Raw genomic sequence first — 15888 nt, forward strand, 5'->3', positions numbered from 1 at the left:
TATTCTGTTCCATTGACCTGTGTGCCTGTTTTTATGCCAGTAACATACTGTCTGATTACAGCTTTGTAATACAGTTGAAGTCTGGAATTGTGATGCCTCCAGTTTTGGTTTTCTTTTTCAACATTACTTTGGCTATCCAGGGTCTTTTCTAGTTCTATACAAATTTTAGAATTTTTGTTGTTTTTGTTGTTGTTCTAGCACTATGAAGAATGTTGGTGTTATTTTGATAAGGATTGTATTGAATGTGGAGATTGCTTTGGGTAGTAGCGACATTCTAATAATATTTGTTCTTCTGATCCAAGAGCATGGGATGTTTTTCCATTTCTTTGTGTCTTCAATTTTTTTCTTAAGCTTTCTATAGTTTTCAGCGTCCAGATCTTTTACCTGAATGGTTATGTTCATTCCTACTTATCTTATGGTTTTTGATTCAATTGTAAATGGGATAGATTCCCTGGCTTCTCTTTCTGGTGCTTCATTATTGGTGTATAGAAATGCAACCAATTTCTGTATGTGGATTTTATATCCTGAAATTTTGCTGAATTTATGTATCAGTTCTTGCAGTTTTTTTTGGTCAAGTCTTTTGGGTTTTCCACATAGAGTATCATGTCATCTAAGAAGAGTGAATGTTTGACTTCTTTGCCAATTTGTATGCCTTTTCTTTTTTTTTGTTGTCTGATTGTTGAGGCTGGGACTTGCAGTACAATGTTGAACAACAGTGGTGAGCGTGGACATCCCTGTCATGTTCCTGACCTTAGGGGGAAAGCTGTCAGTTTTTCCCCACTGAGGATGATAGTCACTTTGGGTCTTTCAGATATGGCCTTTATAATGTTGAGGTATGTTCCTTCTCTCCCTACTGTGAAGGTTTTTATCAAGAATGGATGCTGTATTTTGTCAAATGCTTTTCTGCATCTATTGAGAGCATCATATGGTTCTTATCTCTTTTTTTTTAATTGATGAGGTGGATCCCATTGATTGATTTGCAAATATTGAACCAGCTCTGCAGTCCAGGAATGTATCCCACTTGATCATGGTGAATAATTCTTTAATGTACTGATGAATTTGATTTGTTAGTATATTGTTGAGAATTATTGCATCCAAGATTTATTAAGGATATTGGCCTGTAATTCTCCTTTTTATGTGGTCTTTGTCTGTTTTTGGGATCCAAGTAATGCTGGCTTCATACCTGAGTTTGGAAGATTTCCTTCCATTTCTATTTTTTGAAACAGTTTGAGAAGAATAAGTATTAACTCTTCTTTAAATGTCTGGTAGAATTCCACTGGGAAGCCAAGTGGCCCAAGACTCTTGCCTGTTCAGAGATTTTTGATTACTGATTCAATATCTTTGCAGGTTATGGGTCTGTTCAAATTTTCAGTTTCTTCTTGTTTCAGTTTTGGTAGTTTGTATGTTTCTAGGAATTTGTTCATTTCTTCCAGATTTCCCAGTTTGTTTGCATATAATTTTCCATAGAATTCTCTTAAAATTGTTTGTATTTCTGTGGTGTTGGTTGTTATCTCTCCTCTTTCAGTTGTGATTTTATATATTTGAGTCCTTCTATTTTCTTTTTGATAAGTCTGGCTAGGGGTTTATCGATGTTGTTAGTTCTTTCAAAGGACCAGCTCTGACTCATTGATCTGTTCTACTTTTTTTTTTTTTTGCTGTTTTTGTTTGTTTCTCTCTAGTTTATTTCTTCTCTAACCTTTATTATTTCCCCTTTTCTGCTAGCTTTAAGCTTTATTTGCTGTTCCTTTTCTAGCTACTTTAGGTGTAATGTCAAATTGTATTTAAGACCTCTCTTTTTTTTCTTTCTTTTTTCCCTCTTTATTCTCAAATTGATTGTTAATGAGAACACACATGGAGCAGATTAATAATAGTATTCACAATATTGTGGCCATCAGGGTCCTTTTTTTTCTTTTTTGCATTCAGAGTCCTTTCCAAAAGGAAACAGGCTCCCTGGCATTCTATATTACTCTTAATTTTCAGGTGAAAAAATGAAACAGAGTAACATATAAACACTGGGGATTGCAGTTTTAAAAACAAGACAAAAATTCAGATATTCTTGCTTTAATTCTTCTCTGTATTACCACAGTAAAATATTTATCAAAGTCCAAGAGATTACTGATATGCAATAATGACCAATGACTTTACATTAATGGAGCTATGAAATAATAAATTCATCAGTGAAGTAACTGGGTAAAAGTTCAAATGGAAAAGGGTAGGAATCACTATTCTCTTTATACAGTACTGAAACAATAATAACATTCAAACACAAGGAAGTCCTAAGTAATATTAAATAGTAATTTATAACAGTGAAATGCTGTAACATCTTGAAGTACCTTCTGAATGACCAAAACAGATGAAATTTTGTTCAGTGTAACTTTAGTTTTTTACACAGAACTATGTATTTTTAAAAACTGACAACCCATGTCAGATATACACAAAAACCTTAACAGACTAGAATGCTCAATAAGTAGAGATCTACATTGCTTCATTGCTATGGATTAATGAGCTTATAATTCAATGAAACCCTTTTAACAAATTCTAGTCTGCCAAATGGCATGTTCAAATAGTTTGGTCCTATTAGTTTTATTAACAAAAATCCCAGATTCCTTTATAAGGTGTTTAATTCCTCTTATGATCACCTTTAAAGAGCCTGACTTGGTTTTTGTCTAGGTGAATCAAAGTGTGACCCTCCAGTCCCCAGTCTGTGGGTTCTTCATGACTCTCAGTTCAGTGCAACTCAACACAGTGACCCTCCCATGAGTTTTCCATTGGATATTTTACAGCAATTTTAATATTTTCCACAGAGTATCCTGTCTTTCCCTAGGCTTTTGTCAAATTAATAATGGCATGTGGTGTTCCTTAGCATAACCTGCCAAAATGTGATAATTTCCTTGGAAGAAAAGCCATGAGCTGCAATCACACATTTGAGTTGACAGACATCCAAATGGATCCTATATAAAAAGAAAATGTTTGTGTCTTCTGGAATACGGATGTCCATGCTTAATAAATTCAAACAGATCCCAACATAAACGTCTTCAAACTTGATGGTGTTATGTGACTCATCATTTGATAGATTCTTGACACCGAATATCTGGACATTATGGAACCCAATCCAGTGCAGTAGGGAAGAAACACCTAGAAGGGATACTTTTGGTACGAAATATGGGCTTTTTGGTAAAATCCTCTATAGGAATAGTTATCGATTATAGGATAACCTGTGAAAAACTTCTCTGAATGGTTTACATTTAAAAGATACTTCACCAAAGTGCCAGTATTGATGAAAACATCAGTGTCTGTCTTCATGATGTATTTGGAATTGGGGCAAAACTCAGTTACCCACCTGTATCTAAAAAAATCTTGTCGTATTATGTCACCTTAAAGAATGTGCTCATCCTCCAAGGACAATGCTAACACTTTGTCTTCCTTTTCGGCCAGCTGGCCTAGTAAGAAAAAGGTAAGAACCTCATATCCCCACCAAGATTCTTTTTTCACCACAAGTAACTAATGGCCTGTCTGGCTTTCACATTTGAAGGGTGTGAAGTCACCAGAATGATAAGAAGTGGGTTTTGAGTAGAGTAGTTTGAATGCTTTCGAAGTGTGAAGAAAAAGTCTTGTCTGTAAATTGGCTCATATTCATAGAAGTACATCCAATTAACACGTTCTATCACATTGTAGGGGGGCAGGCTGAAGTACCACATCACAAGGAAACTCAGGAGGGACAGCAGCAGGAGGCTCCATTTGAGGGATCTCAGTGACATCCTACTCGGAAGAGTGGTCAAGAGAGCCAGGGCCATCCACAGCAGCTCAGAAGCATACGAGCCTCAGGTTCAGCAACATGTCCAAATAAACCAAGGGTCTTTCTCAGCTGTGTGATCGGATATGAATTCTAGCAAATCTTGCACAGCCAGCTCCTGGAAAAACCTCCTTCTTGATTTATTTATTCTGATCTGGTGAAGATCTGATGAAAGATCTTCAATTTCACCAACTGAACAGTTACTAGTATGTAGTAGTCAAAAATAATTCTTGAAATTTCTACTAAAAGAGATTTTCAACTTGGCTTAAAATTCTGCCATTATACTGCTTATAAGAGGCATGCCCACAGAATTTCAGATGAGACTAAAGCACTAGCTTTTTTAGTTTTTCTTCTGATTTCCATATTCCATGCTTTAATTAAAACATTTGCTGTGAACCCCCAAGTGCAGCGCTAACTCTGCTCCAACACAGGTGGGTGGCTGATGTTGCCCTGCTGGCACACACAGCCTCCCGCCATATTTAAGACCTTTTTTGCTTGACATAGGCTTGAACTGCAATATACTTTCCTCTTTGCTGTGTCCCAAAGGGCTTGGACTATTATGTTTTCATATTCATTGGCTTCCATTTATTTTTTCAATTTTTTCTCTAAATTCCTGGTTAACCACTCATTCTTTAATAGATGTTCTCTAATCTCCATGTATTTGAGGGCTTTCCAAGCTTTTTCTTGTGGTTGACTTCAATTACATGGCTTTGTGATCTGAAAATATGCATGTACTATCTTAATCTTTTTGTACCTCTTGAGGGCTGATTTATGACTCAGTATATGATCTATTCTGGACAATGTTCCATGTGCACTTGAGAAGAATGTGCAATCTGCTGCTTTAGGATGAAATGTTCTGAATATATCTGTTAAGTCTGTCTGGTCCAGTATGTCTTTCAAAGCTATTGTTTCTTTGTTGATATTCTGCTTAGATAATGTGTCCATTGTTGCAAGTGAATATTAAAGTCTCCTACTATAATGGTATTATTATCAATGAATTTCTTCATGTTTGTGAATAATTGATTCATAAAATTGGGTGCTCAAGTTGGGGTATAAATATTTACAATTGTCAGATCTCCTTGATTGGTAGACCCATTGATTATGATATAATGCTCTTCTTTATCTTGTTACAGTCTTTGTTTTAGAATCTAATTTGTAGATATAAACATGGTTGTTCTGGTTTTCTTTTGACATCCATTAGAATTATAGACAGTTCTCTATCCTCTAACCTTCAATCTTCAGGTGTCTTTAGGTCCAAAAAGAATCTTTTGTAGGCAGCATATAGATGGATATTGTTTTTTTTTAATCCATTTTGATACCCTGTGTCTTTTGATTGGTACATTTAGTCCATTTACATTCAGAGAGATTACTGAAAGATGTGAATTTAGTGCCATTGTGTTACCAATAGAATTGGTGTTTTGGTGATGTTCTCTGTCTAGTACCTTGTAGTCTTTGTTACTTTGGTATTCTTTTTTTTTTTTTCTTTTCTCCATTCAGATAGTTCCCCTTAAAATATCTTGTGGGGCTAGTTTAGTGGTCACAAAGTCCTTTAGTTTTTGTTTGTCTGTGAAACTTTTTATCTCTTTTTCTATTCTGAATGACAGCTTTGCTGGATAAAGAATTGTTGGCTGCATAGTTTTTCCAATCAACACATTGAATATTTCTTGCCACTCTCTTCTGGCCTCCAAGTTTCAGTGGACAGGTCTGCTACCTACCTTATGTGTCTTCCCTTGTACATTAAGGACCCTTTTTACTTAGATGCTTTCAGAATTCTCTATTTTTATATTTTGTAAGTTTCACTATAATATGCCATTCTGTTTACCTGCTTTTGTTGTTTTTGATGGGAGTTCTCTGTGCCTTGTGGACTTGAATGCCTGTTTTCTTTCCCAGATAAGGGAAGTTCTCAGGTATAATTTGTTCAAATAAACCTTCTGTCTCCTTATCCTGTTCTTATTTTTCTGGGAATCCTATGACATGGATATTGTTTTGTTTTATGGAATCACTAAATTCTCTGTGTCTCTCCTCATGATTTAATACTTTCTGTCTTTTTTCAGCTTCATTATTTTCCATAATTTTATCTTCTATATCGCTTATTTTTTCTTCTGTTTCTTCAGTCCTCGTTGTTATTATATTCCGTTGATTTTGCATCTTTGTTATAGCATTTTTTATTTCAGACTGACTAGTTTTTAGGTCTTTGTTATCTGCATCAAGGGTTTCTCTTGTGTCTCCTATGTTTTCTTCAAGTCAGCTTGTAGTCTTATGACTGTTTTTCTAAAATCTTGTTCGGGTATATTGCTTATAAATGTTTTGAACAAGTCCCTGGCTGTGATTTCTTCTTGACCTTTCTTTTCGGGAAATTTTTTTCATCTTGTCATTTTGGCTACATTTCTGTCTTTTGTGTGTTTTAAAAGTTTGTTATGTTTCCTGAACATGAGAGCAATACTATATTAAAAAGGGATCATACACTGTCCAGGGCCTAGCACTTCAGGAAGTGTTTCTGGTGTATTCTGTGTGAACTCTGTTGTTGCATTTTGGCTGCTCTTTCCCATTGGCAGTCCTCTGTAATACTCTTTTTTTCTTGCAGTGGGGAGTGTTTGGACCTTTAACTAAGTGTGCTTGATTTGCTTGTTAAAATAAGCCTGGGAAAAAAACCCAAAACCTTGATTCAAAAAAAGGAAAAAGAAAAAAAAGGAAAGGAAAGGCAAAAACAGCAACAACAAAAGCTAACATAGAATCAAAAAACTTTAAAGCTAACTCCAGAGGAAAAAGAAAGAAAGAAATAGAAAAAAAGAAGAAAAAAAGAAAAAAGGAAAAGAATAAAGAAGCCTGATCCAAAAAAAGAGAGAAAAAGAAATGAAAAAAAATAAAACACACCAGAAACTATGAGCCTGATTCCAAAAGAATGAAAGAAGAAATAAATAAAAAAAGAAAGGCAAGCCTGGTCTTATTTCTACCAGAACTGCAGGTGTCATTTGGAAGCACCTGATTTCCAGTGCACTTGGTGCTAGTGGGGTGCTGGCTGTGCATTTCTTCTGGAGGAGGCCCACTATATTGGCTCAGAGTCAGTCTTGTCCTATGAAATAAGCAGTTCCAGGCATAGGAGGTAGGGTTTGGTGTTAGAGGTTCTGCTTCCACTGGGGGCCATTGTGTTACTTTCTGAAGTCCTACCATTTTGGTATTGGGGGCAAATGGTGCCACTTCATTTCTCATCCCAGTACAGAGGATCTCATACCCCCCACTATTCAGGGAGCCTTCAAGAATAGTGAGGGAAATTAGCTCACCCTGTGCCACAATTCTTCTGTGTTGTTTCTTTGGAGTGTGGCTGGGATTCATAACTTGGAGTTTTAATGGACCTGGCACCACGTGGACCCGCCCACCTTCTGTGGAGTAGATACACTGTGCCTCATATCCTTTGTCCTAGAAAAACATTCCCATGCCCACACAGTGTGCAAAATCTATGGTGTAGCAGAGTGAAAAGCAGCAAAGGTTATATTCTCTCTGGGTGCACCTCTGTCCCCTGTTAATGAAAGGCCTTTTGCTGAAGCCTGCAGAGTCTTTTGTCCTTGGGGAGGCAATATATCCTCTTCCAAATGTGTCCAGAAAGGGGAAAGTACTCTCCCAATGCACAGGGGAGGTTTCTGCACCATACTATGGAACCCAGGGCCAGCTCCCTCTTCCTCTGAGCATGGTCTGCTCCTGAGAAAGTCACACCCATCCAAAACTTCAAGGTTTGCTCTCCAAACACTGTTTGCCAAAAAAACAAAAACAAAAACAAAAAAACAAAAACAAAAACAAAACCCATGCAACACTCAGTACTTCTTGCTTACCAGTCTGTGGTCCAGACAGGTTTTCCTCTTGTATGAATGCTGATACTGCAGTCTATTAACCTCTATTTGTTTCTTTCCCTTTTGTCTCTCCATGGAAAGGGTTCCCTCCCCTCTGTGGCACTGCAATTTTTCTCTCTTCCACTTCACTTCCACATACCTGGCAACTGCCACACTGTGTCTCTCCAACTGTGGAGATCCTTCTGCCTCTCTGCAGGTCAATTTCCTGGGTATTCCAAGTTATCTGACCTCAATACAGCTGTGTTTGAGGGACTAGAAAGCCCAGGGTTCCCCTACATTCCCACCATCTTAACTCTTCCTCCCCACAAAACACATATCTGACTCATACATAGGATACATACAGAACTCTCAAAACTTAATGGTAAAAACATAATCTAATTTTAGAAAATAAGCCAAAAGACATGAAAACACATTGATGTTTATTTTATTGAAGTACAAATTAAAATCTCAAGGAGATGCTACCATCACTCTGAAGAGTGGCTAAAATAAAAAAGTAGTGATAACACCAAATGCTAGTAAGGAGAGAAACTGGATCACTTATTCATTTCTGGTCAGAATATAAAATGGTACAGCCACTCTGGAAAGAATCTAGCAATTGTTTTCAATACTAAACATGAACTTACATTACAACTCAACAATTACATTCTTAGGTATTTATCTCAGAGAACTGAAAATTCATGTACACACACACACACACACACACGCACACACCCTATAAATAAATGTTCATAGCACATTGGGGCACCTGGGTGGTTCAGTCGGTTAAGCGGCTGACTTTGCTCAGGTCATGGGCGTTTCCTGGGTCCAAGCTCTGCATTGGGCTCTGTGCTGACAGCTTGGAGCCTGGAGCCTGCTTCAGATTCTGTGTTCCCCTCTCTCTCTGCTCCTCCCCAACTCACGCTCTGTCCCTGTCTCTCTCAAAAACAAAATAAAAAAAAAATAAATGTTCATAGCACACTTAATTATAACAGCTCAAACCAGGAAACAACTGAAATGTCTGACAGTAGGAAAATGGTTAAACAAACTGGTGCCACCATAGGATACTATAGAATGCTACATAGCAATAAAACCAGATGGATTATTGATACAACTTGAATAGAGCTCAGGTAATTATGCAGAGTGAAAGATCAATCTCTAAAGGTCATGTACTATATGATTCCATTTATTTATCATTCTAGAAATGACAAAATTATAGTGATGTCTCAGAAGGGGAAGCCCAGGAAGCTGGGGCCTCAGGGGCTCCTTGTGAGGGCTTCTTCCCTGGAGATAATATTGGTGTGAGTAGAGTTGGGACCTACCTGCCCAGACAGGTGCTGAGAGGAAAGAACTTGGAAGGAAGAGGTGGGATACTGACTTACATGCTTCAGGGCATTAGGAAGACAACTTCTCATTTCTCCATTTCTGCTGACTCCGTCTGACTTCAGAAGCACTTCAAGGACTGGTTAAAATACGGAAGACACAAAAACTACTTGTCTGTCTGACTGGTGGGCTAGAAACTGTCTTGGCTTGAAGGAGGCTTTGTCATCTTTCCTGGACTTTCCCTTTTTCCTCTCTCATTCCTTCATCCATAGTTATAGATTGCTTGAGCAAATCATGAGCAAAGTGTCAGGCTCTGTGTTATCTTAAATGTCTCTTCAAATGAAGTGCAACTAAAGTGAGGAAAGTAAAGGGAAAGAAAAGAGACTGGGAAGAAGGAAAGAGGGAGGTGGAGAGGGAAGGAGGGAAAATAGCAAAATGCATGCCAAGCACTTTCCAAACTTGGAGATGCAGGTTCAGGTAAAGAGTAGACACATAATAATGTTTTTGAAATCACTAAAAAGAATAAGAAAAAGTTCCTGCCTCCAAGAACTTCCTATTTTCATACAGTAAATCACTGTACTGAATAACAACTCAACCAATCAATCCTTCATTCACACCTCTTCATTTAGTTACTCTGAAATATGCCTGAATACCTGCAGAGTACAGGGACTCTCCTCCAGAAGGAGGTTGCACTGCGGTTACTTCACCTTGGCCCATCCGCCTCTGGCCAAGCTTCTAGTGCTTCCCTGGAAATCCCAGAACACAAGGAATCCAGCATGCAATGTCTCCTTCCCCCCATCTCAGGGCTCCTTCCTTGGGTCCAGGCACCTGATCTCTGGTTGTTGATCAGCAGCTTGGTTTGGCTGAGTGTGGGTGGTGGGGAGAGGGGTCAGTGGGTGATTACATATACCTCTGAGGTGAGCCGAGGTAGCATTGTGTGCTTGTTGTGGATGTAAATTGACATTACTGGAGGTAATAATTGTGTATTTTGTGTTGAACAGAGAGATGGCAGGTGTATGCAGCCATCTGTGTGAGGGTGTGTGGCGCATTTGTGGAGCCACTGTGGAGGTGATTTTATTTGTGTCATTTGCTTACACTTCATAGCCTATACCTTCCTTTAATCTCTAAGTCTGTATGTGATTAATGCAACATACATGCATGCACACATGCATGGGAAGTGCCCACTGAATTCTTCTATACACAACCAAAGCTTCAGAGATCATCCCCTTGTCCACAGAGACCTGTAGGCAAAGGAGGTGAATCTCACACACTGCCCTTCTCTCTCATTATATAACATGCAGGTATATTATATTAAAAATTTATATACAAAGATAAAAAGGTGAGAACTACATAACTTGTTTATTGTCTCTTGGACAAAATAATTTAGACTAAGACTTGTAAAACATTGTAACAATATCATTCAGTTTTGGTCAGTTTGATTTGTCATGATGTACCATTTTATTTTATTTTATTAATTTAATTTAATTATTTAATTTATCTCATCCAGAAACACTCTCATATACACACCTGTAGTGTTGTTGTTGTTTGTAGTTGTTTTTTCAATTGAGATATAATTGGCATATAACATTGTTTAGTTTCGAGTGTGGAAAAGAATGATTCAATATATGTATACATTATGATATGATCACCACAACAAGTCTAATTCACAACCATCACCTCACAGAGTTATAATTTTTTCTTATGATGAGAACTTTTAAGATATACTCTCTTAGCAACTTTCAAATATACAATACATAATTATTAATAATAGTCACCATGCTATATATTAAATTTATTATGTTTTATAACTTATTTATTTTATACCTAGAAGTTTGTACCTCTTGACCCTCTTCACATAGTTAACCCACCCCCACCTCCCACCTCATCTAAACCTACCTGCCTCCAAAAGGCCCCATCTCCAAACAGTAACAATTAGGGAAATAGGCTTCAACATATGAATCTGGGGAAGAATGGACAACTTCAGTCCATAACACCTCTCACATCTCCAGTTGTCCTTGAGGGTAAGTTCATTGTCCCTTCTGTGTGTTGGGAGCCTCATGGGGACAAAAGCTGGAGCAGCAGACTTAGCTGCCAGGGTGGGATGGTACTGGGTGGTTCAGCAGGGGAGAAGAGAAGGTAGAGCCCCAGCTCACAGCCATGCAGGAAACACGTGAATTAAGTCACTCTCTGGCTCTGGTGTCCAGGGCCACAGTGTCCCCATAGTAGAATAGTCACAGTGGTTGAGCACTTCTTCTGTACTTTACGTATTATAATTCATTTAACAGTGTGGCATTATTGCCTTAGTTTTACAGATTATGAAATCAAGGCTCAGAAACACTAAGTAACCTGAGAGACCATGCCACATACATAGAAATGGTGGGAACAGTAGTGCCTAGCTCCTGGTCACTCTGTGTCTTTTGACTCTCAGCAGCAGTGGGGATGTGTGAGGGCGGAGAAGGTCTCTCGAGACCCATGATCCAGAGGCAGCCAGAGTGCTCAGGGCACACCACGATTCCACCAGTCAAGCATGTTTAGGATCCCTAAATGTCCTCTACACTTTCTTTCCCCCGATAGAAATCTCTTTAATGGGCACCAGGCTAAGCTTTCCACAGTTGGGCATACAAACAGCACAATACTGCTTGCATTGAGGCTTTGGGACTCTAACTCTTCAGGGTGAGCGGTTGCCAGTCAAGGAGTTTGGGATTCCTTTGGTTCTGCAGGAATAAGGGGGTGAAGGCTAGCAGACATGAAGAGGTGGAGAGCTAGGGTACTGACATGTTTACTCACAAGGCTACAGAAGCCCCCAAACCCTGACGATTCCAGCTGCTGTGTGTTCCTTGGTTAGGCCTTCCTGTAACTTCACTGATTTCTTGTTATGTCCAGACCTCAGACAGGAGAGGGCAGTTTTGTTACCACATGCATTTCTGAGTGGCACTCGAGGCTTGGAAGGGTCCTCTCCACCTCCCTGCCCCCTTCTTCCTCACTCCTTGTATCTCTGATGGAGAAAATTTGGGACTTATAAATCCCCAGCATTACTGGGTTGGAGATCCTGGGCAAGATGATTGCTAAGGTCTCTTTACAACTGTGTACTCTCTGGCTCAGTCATGCCTTCCCCATTGGCCTCAATTTCAGGAGAACAATGAGCAGGCCACTCTTGCCATCCCCTACAATTTCAACACTGGGCCCTGAATTGCAGATTCATTCCTACACTAGCTGAAGGCTACTTACCTGACACAGAGCATTTCCTATGTTTCATGTTTTATCATGATGTCCTGCTTTCTGCTGACTCTTTGCCTGTATTTTCCCCCTTGCCATTTATTTATTTATTTATTTATTTATTTATTATTATTTTTTTTTACTTTTGAGACAGAGAGAGTGCAAGCTGGGGAGGGGAAGAGAGAGAAGGAGACACAGAATCTGTAGCAGGTTCCAGGCTCTAAGCTGTCAGCACAGAGTCCAAGGCAGGGCCCAAATACATGGACTGTGAGATCATGACCTGAGCTGAAGTCATACGCTCAACTGACAAGGCCACCCAGGAGCCCCTCCCCTTGCTATTTACTTATTTATTTTTTAAATGAAGGTGTACATTAAATACAGCTAGTATGGTTTGTTCTTGGACTTAAACAGCATCATACAGCTTTATTCACTCAGCACTGTGTTTTAAGAATAAATAATCATCTTATGAATACATGATATGAGTTGTCACTTAGGTCTTTCCCCCTCATTAGCCTCTACAAGTTCCCTTATCATTTGGGGAAAAAACAATTTATGCCACTGTCACACATTAAATTCCAAAATAAATTCCAAATAGAATAAAGTTTTGAAATTACTTTTACTGTAAAATAAAGCACAGATACAGAAAACCAATCAATGTATGACTAATGCATTTTATAAGATATCACCCTTGTAACCAAAACCAAGGTGAAAAATAGAACCTTGCCAGTCACCCAGCAACCCTTCTATGTACCCCCTTGAGTCACACCTGCTTCTCCTATCAAAGTGGCCACCAACTGATTTCATAACAATCACATTTGCATTCCTGTATAGCTTTATCACCCAAAGAATATCCCTGGATGTTATGATTAAGTCTCATCCTTTATCCCTTTTACAATGCAAAATGTCTTAAGTCTTTTAATTTTCAAGTTCCCCTTCTACCTCTTCTTTCCTTTATAATTTATCTATTAAAGATCCCTGTCATTTGACCTGTAGTTTCTCCTAGTGTGGATGTTGCTGTTTGCATAATCATCATGCTGTTTACCTTGTTGCTTCTCTGTCCAGTTTCCTACAAATTGGTTCAGAGGCTTGATCAGATTCAAGTTTGGTTACTTTGAAAGGAATACGGAATATGGTGGTCTGTTTCTTCATCAGAAGGCACCTTGTGTCTAATTTGTCTTTTGTGATATTAGCAGCTGTTAATGCTCAGTGCTTAAATCCATTAAATCCACTGATTTCACATATCATATCACATATCACAAATATGATATTCTAAAACTATTCTTTATTATTATTATTATTATTTTGGTTAGAATACTTTCATGAAGAATATTTCTCCTTCTTTACTTTTTGTTTACCCATTGGTATAAGTCACACAAGAAAGGCAGGATGGCTGATTTTCCTCTTTAATTTAACTAGCTGTCAAGGTGATAAATCTGTCCTATATTATTCTCTAAACATAGTCAATTTTTGTACCATTTTTAAATTATGATTTTTAGCAAATATGATGAGTTTTGATCAATTACAATGATTATCCTCATTCAAGTTCAAATTATCCCATCTTTGGTCAGTGGAAATCCTTTCAAGTTGACCCTTGAGTACTTTAGTAATGAACCTAACAGTTATGCTATTTTCTTGGCTATCTAGTATGATAAGAAGTTCCAAGCTCATCTTGTATATTCTTGTGCCAACCTGGAATTGGCCATTTCTCCAAGTGTCCTTGTATTTTTTTTTTTAACAGTGAAATGGCATTTTAAAACTATAATCTGTTCTGGGGGCTAGGAATACTCAATACTATTCAGTTGGTTATTATTTCTAAGTCTTTTCAGTGGACAAAACTGAAATATTAAATACTTCATGAATTTATACTTTATTTTTTAAGTTTTTATTTTAGTTTTTTTAAGTTTATTTATTTTGAGATAGAATGAGCAGGTGAGGGGCAGAGAGGGCGAGAGAGAATCCCAAGCAGGTTCTGCACTGCCAGTACAGAACCTGATGGGGGCTTGATCTCATGACCCATGAGATCATGCATGACCTGAACTAAAATCAAGAGTCAGATGCTTAACCAACTGAGCCACTCAGGCACCCAGCTTTTATTTTAATTCCAATTAAACACACAGTATTACATTAGTTTCAGTGTTTAATATAGTGATTGAACAATTCTGTACATCACCCTGTGCTCATCACAAAAAGTGCACTCCTTAATCCCCATCACCTGTTTATCACAATCCCCACCTACCTCCCCCTATCAATTTTTTCTCTATAACTAAGAATCTGTTCCTTGATTGTATCTCTCTCTCTCTTTTCCTTTGCTCTTTTGTTTTTTCCTGAATTCCATGAAAGTGAAATCATGTGATACCTATCTTTCTCTGACTGACTTACTTTACTTACCATTGTACTCTCTAGCTCCATCCATCCATGTTGTTGTAAAAGGGAAAACAATCATTCTCTTGTTTTGGCTGAATAATATTCCATATATATATATATATATATATATATAACCACATATACTTTATACATTCATCAATCCATGGATGTGGGTAACTTCTTGGCTATTGTAAATAATGCTGCTATAAACATAAGGGTGCATGTATCACTTTGAATTGGTGTTTTTGTATTCCTTGGGTAAATAGCCAACATGTGATTGCTGGATCTTAAGGTAATTCTATTTTTAACTGAGGAACTGTCACACTATTTTCCAGAGTGGATGCACCAGTTTTCATTCCCACTAACAGTATAAGAGTTTTCCCCTTTCTCCACATCCCCGCCAACATCTGTTGTTTCCTGTGTTGTTAATTTTAGCCATTATGTTAGGTATGAGGTGTTGTCTCACACCTATTTGGTTATGATTTGTATTTCCTTGATGACAAGTGATATTGAATATCTTTTCATGTGTCTGTTAGCTATCTGGATGTCTTCTTTGGAAAAGTGTCTATTCATGTCTATGCATTTTTTAAAGTTTATTTATTTGTTTTTGAGAGAGAGAGAGAGAGAGAGAGAGAATGAAAGGGAAAGAGAAAATCCCAAGCACAGAGGTCTGATATGGGACTCAATCTCACAAACCATGAGAAATCAAGAGTCTGATGCTCACTGACTGAGCAACCCACATTCCCCCATGCCCATTTTTTAACTGGTTTATGTGTTTTTTGGGTGTTGAGTTTGGTAAGTTCTTTATAGATTTTGGATACTAACCTTTTATCATATATATCATTTGCAAACATCTCCCATTCCAAAAATTGTTTTTCAGTTATTGATTGTTTCCTTTGCTGTGCAGAAGGTATTTTTTTTCTCAATGAACTCCTAATAGTTAATTTTTGCTTTTGTTTCCCTTGTCTCTGGTTATGTGTCTAGTAAGAAGTTGCTATGGTCAAGGTCAAAGAGGTTGCTGCCTGTGTTCTTCTCTAAGATTTTGGTGGTTTCCTGTCTCATATTTAGGTCTTTCATGCATTTTGAATCTATTTTTGTGTATGGTGTAAAGAAGTGGCCCATTTCCATTCTTTTGTATGTTGCTGTCCAGTTTTCCCAACACCAATTGTTGAAGGCACTGTCTTTTTTCCACTGGATATTCTTTCCTGCTTTGTTGTCCCCCTCAATTTCTTTTACCAGTGTTTTACAGTTTTAAGAGTATGCATCTTTCACCATTTTGGTTAGGTTTATTCCTAGGGATCTTATTGTTTTGGGTGCAGTTGTAAATGGGATTGTTTTCTTAATTTCTCTTTCTGCTGCTTCATTATTGGT

At 37.9% G+C, this 15888-nt stretch overlaps 1 pseudogene; it reads right to left on the reverse strand.

Annotated features, from left to right (window-relative positions):
* Positions 1-2836: 2836 nt before the first annotated feature.
* Positions 2837-3794, reverse strand: LOC125172297 (UDP-GalNAc:beta-1,3-N-acetylgalactosaminyltransferase 1-like; annotated as a pseudogene).
* Between the last annotated feature and the right edge of the window lie 12094 nt (positions 3795-15888).

This window comes from Prionailurus viverrinus, chromosome A1 (assembly GCF_022837055.1).
Source record: "Prionailurus viverrinus isolate Anna chromosome A1, UM_Priviv_1.0, whole genome shotgun sequence".
NCBI classification, from domain to species: domain Eukaryota; kingdom Metazoa; phylum Chordata; class Mammalia; order Carnivora; family Felidae; genus Prionailurus; species Prionailurus viverrinus.